The 8066-nt window shown below is 49.1% G+C and overlaps 2 non-coding genes across 2 annotated transcripts; both read left to right on the top strand.

Moving 5' to 3' along the window:
* The first annotated feature begins 3550 nt into the window (after positions 1-3550).
* LOC139388834 (U2 spliceosomal RNA) lies at positions 3551-3733 on the top strand. The gene has a single exon (XR_011629359.1). It is a non-coding gene; the product is annotated as a U2 spliceosomal RNA (small nuclear RNA).
* A 417-nt stretch (positions 3734-4150) lies between these two features.
* LOC139388839 (U5 spliceosomal RNA) lies at positions 4151-4267 on the top strand. Its single transcript, XR_011629362.1, has one exon. It is a non-coding gene; the product is annotated as a U5 spliceosomal RNA (small nuclear RNA).
* Positions 4268-8066: the final 3799 nt, after the last annotated feature.

Below are 8066 nucleotides of genomic sequence, written 5' to 3'. Positions count from 1 at the left end.
GCTCTGGTTAAACCGGATGCCCTCAGATAACTCTGGGCCCAGTGTCCTCAGTCAAGTTTAGAGCCTACGTGCAATAACATGATTATCCGAAGGACACACAGCTGCCATCACGCAAATATACTCCCCTGTAACTACAAAGAACAGCCTGCAACACTAACGAGCTTAGAGTGCCAAACTATCTCACTGACATTGACCCTTGCATGCACTCCTGCAAAGACAGGAAACACCTGAGCAGTTCCTAAATCCACGCTTCCTTGACACACATACATCTCATGAGCAACGCACACTCACACTCCACCCCCCCCCCCCCCCCCCCCTACTGGTCGGGTGACGTGAGCAAAGGACTTTGCTGTGCACCAATGGGGCTCCTGCCCTGGCTAGAAGCAGGCCCGCCTCCAACTCTTCAGGACCAGTCAGAAGACCAACACGACGAGACTCCACATACATTATTCTGTGTATACATTCTGTTGTAAACTCTGGCTAAGCACCCCTTTCTGGGCTGACTCCTTCTGAGCCAAAGGAATAGGGTCCGTGCACGTTAAACTGCAGGACAAGATATCTTTTGACTCAATAAACTGTCTTTTTGCTATACTTGATTACACTCTGTCCAGCGTCCATGATTTGTTCTCACTCTCCTGTTTTACAACACCAACAAAATGGTAGCATGAGGATGGTTACTCCTGAATTCGATCTATGATAAATTGGTGTGAGAGGCGAGACAAATCAGCGGCTCAAAATCAGACGGAAGAGTGACCTGTCCACAGCCATTCGTCTTGCCTCGGAGCGCTCTACTTAAAAGGTGAGCAGAGCCTGTTAAATCGAAATCTGCATATTGTATTATAGTCTAAACAAAATTTTGATCAGAATGTACTGACGTGAGTATGAATCGTTGCCAAATTTTGATACTAAACTGTTGAAGGCATAGGTCAAAAGATATCTTGTGCATAATATAACTTTTTATGATTTTGTTAATGTGAATAATTGATCAACTGAAATCTGCATAGAAAACCGTCCTATTCTTTAATAGGTTGTGTATGAAGTGAAGTTGAGTAGTAGACTGAAATCTGCATAGAAAACCGTCCTATTCTTTATTAGGTTGTGTATGAAGTGAAGTTGAGTATTAGACTGAAATCTGCATAGAAAACCGTCCTATTCTTTATTAGGTTGTGTATGAAGTGAAGTCAGGTAGAATTAATATAACCAGATTTGACGTTCCGTGATTCCGTGACTGGGGATGCATTTGTGCCCAATTCAGAGAAAACATTTGTTGGGGAATAATTGCCATACTGTGAATACATAAACGATGTAAAATTGACGGCCGCTGAGCCCAAATACTGCCCATACCAGCCGCCGTGCTGAATGCTGACTGGCTGCCATTTTACTTCTTCTGCTGTGGGTATTCACCAGATGCTAATATTATTCTGATAATTGTTACACACCCTAAATTCACTAATATATTGTTCCAAAAGGAAATTACTGAATTAATTCTAGAAAGTACTTAAATAAGCCACAGAGCTGAGCACGGACTTTTGAAAGAGCCGCAGAGCTGACCACTGCCTTTGATTGACAAGCCGCCGAGCTATACACTGATTTTTAGTTTTTCGTTTCTATCGATATTTCCTAAAGAGATATAATTATTCTGACAATTGCTATAGAACCGCTTGAATTTGTTAACATATTGTTCCAAGAGGTGATTGCTGAATTATTTTTATAAAGTATTTAAATAATTCACTGAACAAATCCGAATAAAAAATACCGGTTCCCAAAGTGATAAAATTATTCTGACAATTGTTATAGAAGCGCTTGAATTCACAAAGATATTGTTCCAAAAGGTAATCGCCGAATCATTTCTAGAAAATCCCTAAATAAATCGCTGAACAAATTCAAATAAACTACCGGAGAAACACACACGTGGCAGGCACCACGTACTGGGAAACCTTTGTATGCGAGGGTGGGGGGCAAGAGATAAGTCTGTGCCGACAACCGCGAATACATCCCTGGTTTCGACCAAGGACGGGTTAAGTATACAAAGATAGAAATTAACACATATACACTGAGGACTGACTGAAACCTAGAGGACACATTACAGACATTACCAGATGAGCTAGAATAAGGACTAGGAGCCAAATAAGACCTTTTTTCAGATAATCACTGCCTTAGTTATATCTTGCCTAAACCACGTTAATAATTACCTTAGCAGTTCACGTAATTATTTTGTGCCCCAAGCTGAGACACTGATGACTGCCCCTACACTGAAGACTGGGACGAAGACATGATGCACCTGACCCCACCTATCAGGTGTTGTACCATTGTGTGTGGCCCAGAGGGGGTGGCAGCACCGGTCATCCTACAACCAAGGTCCTGGTTCTAAAGGTGGATGTATTGCCATCTCTTTTGTATTTGGCATACATCTACCCATTGCCGGCTTGTCTGAGGAGGCCTCTAGTGAGGCTTGTGTTTCAGTTCATGTGGGGTGGCAGGTACGAGTGGGTCGCTAGGGCGCGCATGCTCTGTCCCATCCGGGAGGGAGGTAGGGGGGTACCACATTTCCCCCTCAAGCTGGACGCCATTTTTGTTTCTTTCTTGTTGACGGAGCTTGCTCAGCCAGTTATACACCCGTCCGGTTACCTCCTGCGGGTGTTCTTCTCGTATCAGGCGAGAAGTGTAATGGTGTGGTCTAACGCGGGTCCTCGGGCGGAACAGCTGCCGTGGCACTTTGGCCATGCGGCCAAGTGGCTGCGTGCGCACCCCGAGGTTGAAGTTGCCCGAGTAGGTTTAGACAACAGGCACCTGTACGAGGAGGTCAGGCAGGCAGGGAGTCCTGCGCCTGTAGCGGGCATCTCGTCAGTGGTCTGGGAGGGAGTGCAGGCGCGGGGCCTGGACAACAGGCTCAAGGACCTGAATTGGTTGAGCCTCCACAAGTGCTTGCCGGTACGTTCCATCATGTACCGGCATAGTTTGTCGCGATCCCCCACCTTTCCAAGATCTGCTTGTGGCAGGGACTGTGCGCCATGCCTTCTGGGACTGTGCCTTTGCCGGACTAGTATGGGCTAGGGCACGGGTGTTGCTAGGTATGGTTAGGAGCGATTTTGTGTTGACTTGGGCTAGGTTAGAGAGAGGCGTAGGGAGAGCGAGGGGAACGGATAGGGACAGGTTTCTGCTCTGGCTTCTCATGAGTCTCTTTAAACGGGGGCTGTGGGAAGCCAGGCAGAATTTAGATAAGACAGGGAGAGATTGGGGGGTGGAAGGGATAGTAAGAAGGGTGGAAGGTGATTTGAGGGGGAGGATGAAGAGGGAGGAGAGGAAGTGGGGGCAGCATGCGGCACGGGAGAGGTGGAAGGGGGGATTAGGGCTGGGAGTGTTAGAAGTAGATTTATAAGGGGATAGATTAGAGATGGGGAGATAGGGAAAGGGTTAGGTATTGGTTAGGTATGACGGGGAGGGACGATGCTCCCCTGAGGTTTGTTTTTGTTTGGTGTCTTTGTAAATATAATTAATTAAGAATGAATGAGAACTATGATTTTGTAAAGTATGAATGGTATTGATTGTAATAAATTATTTTAAAAAATAAAATAAAAAATCTGTTCTTATCAGTTTAATATCTGATACGTCCCCCATTGGGGGACTACATATTAAATAGATTTTTCGAACAGGGAGTCTGAAATGGGGCTTGCTCCGTCCGCTCCACGCATCGACCCGGTATTGCAGTACCTCCGGGAACGGTGCAACACTTTTCTCCCGTTGTCAAGGAAAAATACAAATTCACAAAGCTATGTAAACAGCTGGCTGGCTAGCTAGCTAGCTAGCTAGCAGAAGAAGAGAAGGAAAGAAACATTCAAACTGAAAGAAAGGCGAAGCGCCCTTCAATGGGGTCCCCCGTTTCCTGCCATTTTACTTAAAACATTTTTTTTTTTAAATGGGCCAGGATTGTGTGTGTGTGTGTGTCTCTATCTCTCTCTCTCTCTCTCTCTCTCTCTCTCTCTCTTTCTCTGTCTGTCTGTCTGTCGCTGTGTCTCTGTGTCTGTGACTGTGACCTTCTTTTTATCCACAGCCCTCGAAAACTTGGAAGAGTTGGTTCCGGGAGCACCCGCGGGAACCCTGCCTAGAGTGCACAGAGTGTGTCTCGGGCCCCGACCTCTTGACTTCCATACGACTCTGGTTTCTCTTCATTATGCACAAGCCTTTCGCCTTTTACTAAAGACTTCCGTGGAGAGGAACACTTACGAGTTCAACGTATTTTTGGAGCGGCTTTGCTTCTTGCAGAGCCCGGTATCTTGTTTCAAGAGAAATTGACAGAGATGGGCCAGGATAGTGACTTAAAGACGCATTAGCGACTTTTTCCAAAAAACACCTGCCTGTCGCCAGGGAAACGGTGGGTGGGTGGGTGGGTGGTTGGGTGGGGGTGGAGGGAGAGAGGAGCTTGGCTTTTGCCAACCCGCTGAGGTCTGTCGAGACCCCCGGGGGTCCGGCGGTTTCAGGGTTCCATTTGTGGGTTATCGGCCTTTTGGCTCAGATCAAGCTTGGTACCGAGGTGCCCCAAAGCCCGCTGAGTCAAAAGGTCGAACCAGGAGAGCGGTAAGTGTGTTTTTCTTGTTTTTTTGAAATGTTTTATATATAATTTCTTGTCTTTTTTGTATTTTCTTTCTTGTTTTTTGGAAGAGGTTGGTGAACCGGGTGCGCTATTCTCCTTGCGGAGATGGTGCAAGATAGCACGTCACGGCCGGTTCCTGGGATTGGGCTGGCCAATATGGTGGGGGAGAGAGACCTTTGGGAGGACAATATTGATGGGATGCCTGCAATTGAAGGTGAAGGATGTTCTCTGCCTTCAGGGGAACCCGATGGGGAAGGGTTTTGATGTGACATTTCATTTGGAAGAACAGCATGATGGGATTATGAAGAAGGTGAAGGCAGAGAAAGGAGAAGGTCCCCTGTGCCATTACGCGGTGACCAGCCTGGCAAGAAACAACTTCAGGGTGGTCACCGTGAACATGTATAATCCGCACGTGAAGGATGAAGAAGTGAGGGCCTTTCTGGGGAGATACATGGACAATGTCTCCTCAGCGAGGTACCTCAGGGACTCCCTGGGTTTCTGGAACGGGAGAAGAGGTTTCCAGGCGTTACTCAGGGAGTCCCCGAAGAGTGTGGATGGCTACCTCCATCCTCCGGCGATGTTCTCCCTGGGGGCTGACAGGGGGACGTTATTTTATGCCCGTCAGCCTCCGTTTTGCAGGGGAAGTATGGCCTACGGTCATATCCTGGCCTCGTGCAAAACCATGAAGTGTTGATTCTGTGGGTCGGGAGAGCACGAGGCCAAGGATTGTGACGAGCCCAAGGCTTGCCACGGGTGTGGCTCGAAAGTACACCTGTGGCGTGATTGCCCGGCTCGTCACAGGTCATACGCGTCTGCAGCTGGAGGGGGAGCGGGGGATGGGGGGAGAAGAGAAAGGACGCGTGCGGATTGCATGGATGGCACAGGGGAAAAGACGGCAAGGGAAGAGGATGGGAAGAAGGAAGAGGTGAGAAGAAAGAGGCGAGAAGAAGGAAAGACGGGAACAGAAGGAAAGAAGAAAAAGGAGGCGGAAGAAGGAGAAGGAGCGGAGAAGAGGGAGAAGGGGACAGTGGTGCGAGAAGGAGTGGAAGAAGGGACGGTGATGGGAACGGAGGGAGAAGTGGAGATGGGAACAGAAGGGGTGGGAAAAGAAGATGGAGGGAAGGAGTGGGGGGACAGCCTGTCGAGCTTCCTCGTGGAAGAATTGAGGGAAATGGTGGAGGAGCTAGCGGGGAAGGGAGGTAGTGTCTCCCCGCTACCTCCTTCACCAAAGAAGAAAAGGAAGATGAGGGGGAGCTCGACAGGAAGTGAGAGGGAGGGGGGTGTGGGGGGGGAGGGGGGGCTAAGAGATCGGCGGGGGGGGGGGGGGGGGGGGGGGAGTTCATTGGCCTCCCTGTTTGCCTCAGCCCCTTACATTTTAGTGGAGGGTGGCTCCAGTGAGGGGTCTGGGGGCTGTTTGTCAGAGGGGGGATCTCAACTCCTGTTTGGGGAGATGGGGTCCCCTACACTCAGCCCCGAGGCATACAAGGAGGGGGGGTTGGGAGGAACCCAGGATGCAGGGCACTCGGCCTAACACACTGCCTGCATCCTGGGTTCGAGAGATGGAGGAGGACGGGGGGGCGTGAGGTGGAGACGTCCCCGCCGGTGGAGATGGACCAGGGGAGCATCGGGTGAGTCTCCTGTTTTTTCTTTGGTTTGGGTTTATTTGTTGAGGGTTTTTTGTTGTTAATTATTAAATGGTTTTGTTTATTAAATTGTTTAGTTTAAATGTAAGGGGATTAAGCGATTTTATTAAGAGGAGGGTGGTATTTAGTTTTTTGGAAGGGGTGGGTTTTGATGTTTGTTTCTTGCAGGAGGTTCACCTGAGGGATGGAGGGGATGTCATTAGATTTAAGAGAGAGTGGGATAAGGGGGAGTCAATTTGGGGTATAGGAGGGGTGCACTCGACAGGAGTAGGGATTTTGTTTGGGAATAGGGAAGTGAAGGTAGAGGGCACTTTTGTTGTAATGCAGGGGAGGGTTCTGGGGGTGGAACTTTTAGGGATAGTAGGTATAGGTTAGTGGTAGTGTATGGGCCACAGGTGGCGGCAGACAGGAGGGAGATGGTGGACTTGTCAGGACCCGGTTACGAACCCGGGTCTCCGGAGTGAGAAACAGTCACTTAACCTACTGAGCCACGAATAGTCGGCAGAACCCAGAAGATGAGGCAGACACAGCAGTACTTGAGACGGTGTATTTAATGAAGTAAAAAGAGAAGTCCTTCAGGAAAACATGTAACTCCACAACCTCAAAAGGAATTCCACAAGAACAAAGGTAATCCTCCAAGCAAAAAAGGTAAATCCACAAGGTGGTAGGAATAGCATAAAAAGCCTCAAAAGATACTCAAAAATAAATAAACAAGAACAAAAACAGAATTCCACAAGAGAGTCCACCGGGATCAACAAGAGTTCACAGAATACTAGGGCTGGGTGCTAACATACAAACACAGAGCAAAGAACTGAGGAAAACTAAGGGTTTAAATACAATCAGGGGAAACGAGGCACAGGTGCAAATAATAATGGGGATCAAGGGAAAACAAAAGGTCAAAAAGCACAATGGGGGCATCTAGTGACCAAAAACCGGAACAACCCTGGCCAAATCCTGACAGAATCCCCCCCCCTAGGAACGGCTCCTGACGTTCCTACCAGCTCTCTCGGGGTGGAGGGCCCTGAACCGACGAATGAGGTCAGGGTCCAGTATGTCTTTGGCAGGAACCCAGGAGCGCTCCTCGGGACCGTAGCCTTCCCAGTCCACCAGATACTGCCAGGACCGCTGCACCCGGCGGAAATCCAGTATCCGATGGACGGTATAAGCCGGCTGGCCTCCAATGACACGAGGCGGAGGGGGAGGTCTGTCTGCCGGGACAAGGGGAGAAAAAACAACAGGTTTTAATAAGGAAATGTGAAACGTGGGATTAATCTTAAGGGATCTGGGTAAGTGTAGGCGATAAGAAACTGGGTTAACTCTCCTGGCAACCTTAAAGGGACCGATGTATTTTTGGGACAGCTTGCGAGACTCCACCCGTAGTGGTAAGTCTCTTGTGGAGAGCCAGACTCTCTGGCCGGGGCGCAGAGTAGGCCCGGGACGGCGACGTCTGTTGGCTTGTTGTTGGTACCTCTGTGAGGAACGCATAAGATTAAGACGGGTCTTCCTCCACATAAGCCGACAGCGTCTGACGAACTTCAAGGCTGAAGGCACTCTGACTTCTGCCTCCTGGTCCGGGAACAATGGAGGGGCATAGCCAAACTGACACTCGTGCGGGGACATACCAGTGGAGGAGGAGCGCAAGGTGTTGTGCGCGTATTCGGCCCAAACAATGAAGGACGACCATGTGGACGGGTTGTTACGAGTCATACATCGGAGGGTGGTTTCCAGCTCTTGATTCATCCTCTCTGTTTGACCGTTGGACTGCGGATGGTACCCTGAAGATAGACTGGCAGAAGCCCCCATGAGTTGGCAGAAGGCCTTCCAAAACCTTG

This window comes from Oncorhynchus clarkii, chromosome 29 (assembly GCF_045791955.1).
Source record: "Oncorhynchus clarkii lewisi isolate Uvic-CL-2024 chromosome 29, UVic_Ocla_1.0, whole genome shotgun sequence".
NCBI lineage: Eukaryota > Metazoa > Chordata > Actinopteri > Salmoniformes > Salmonidae > Oncorhynchus > Oncorhynchus clarkii.
This window is presented reverse-complemented; position numbering and strand designations above follow the sequence as displayed.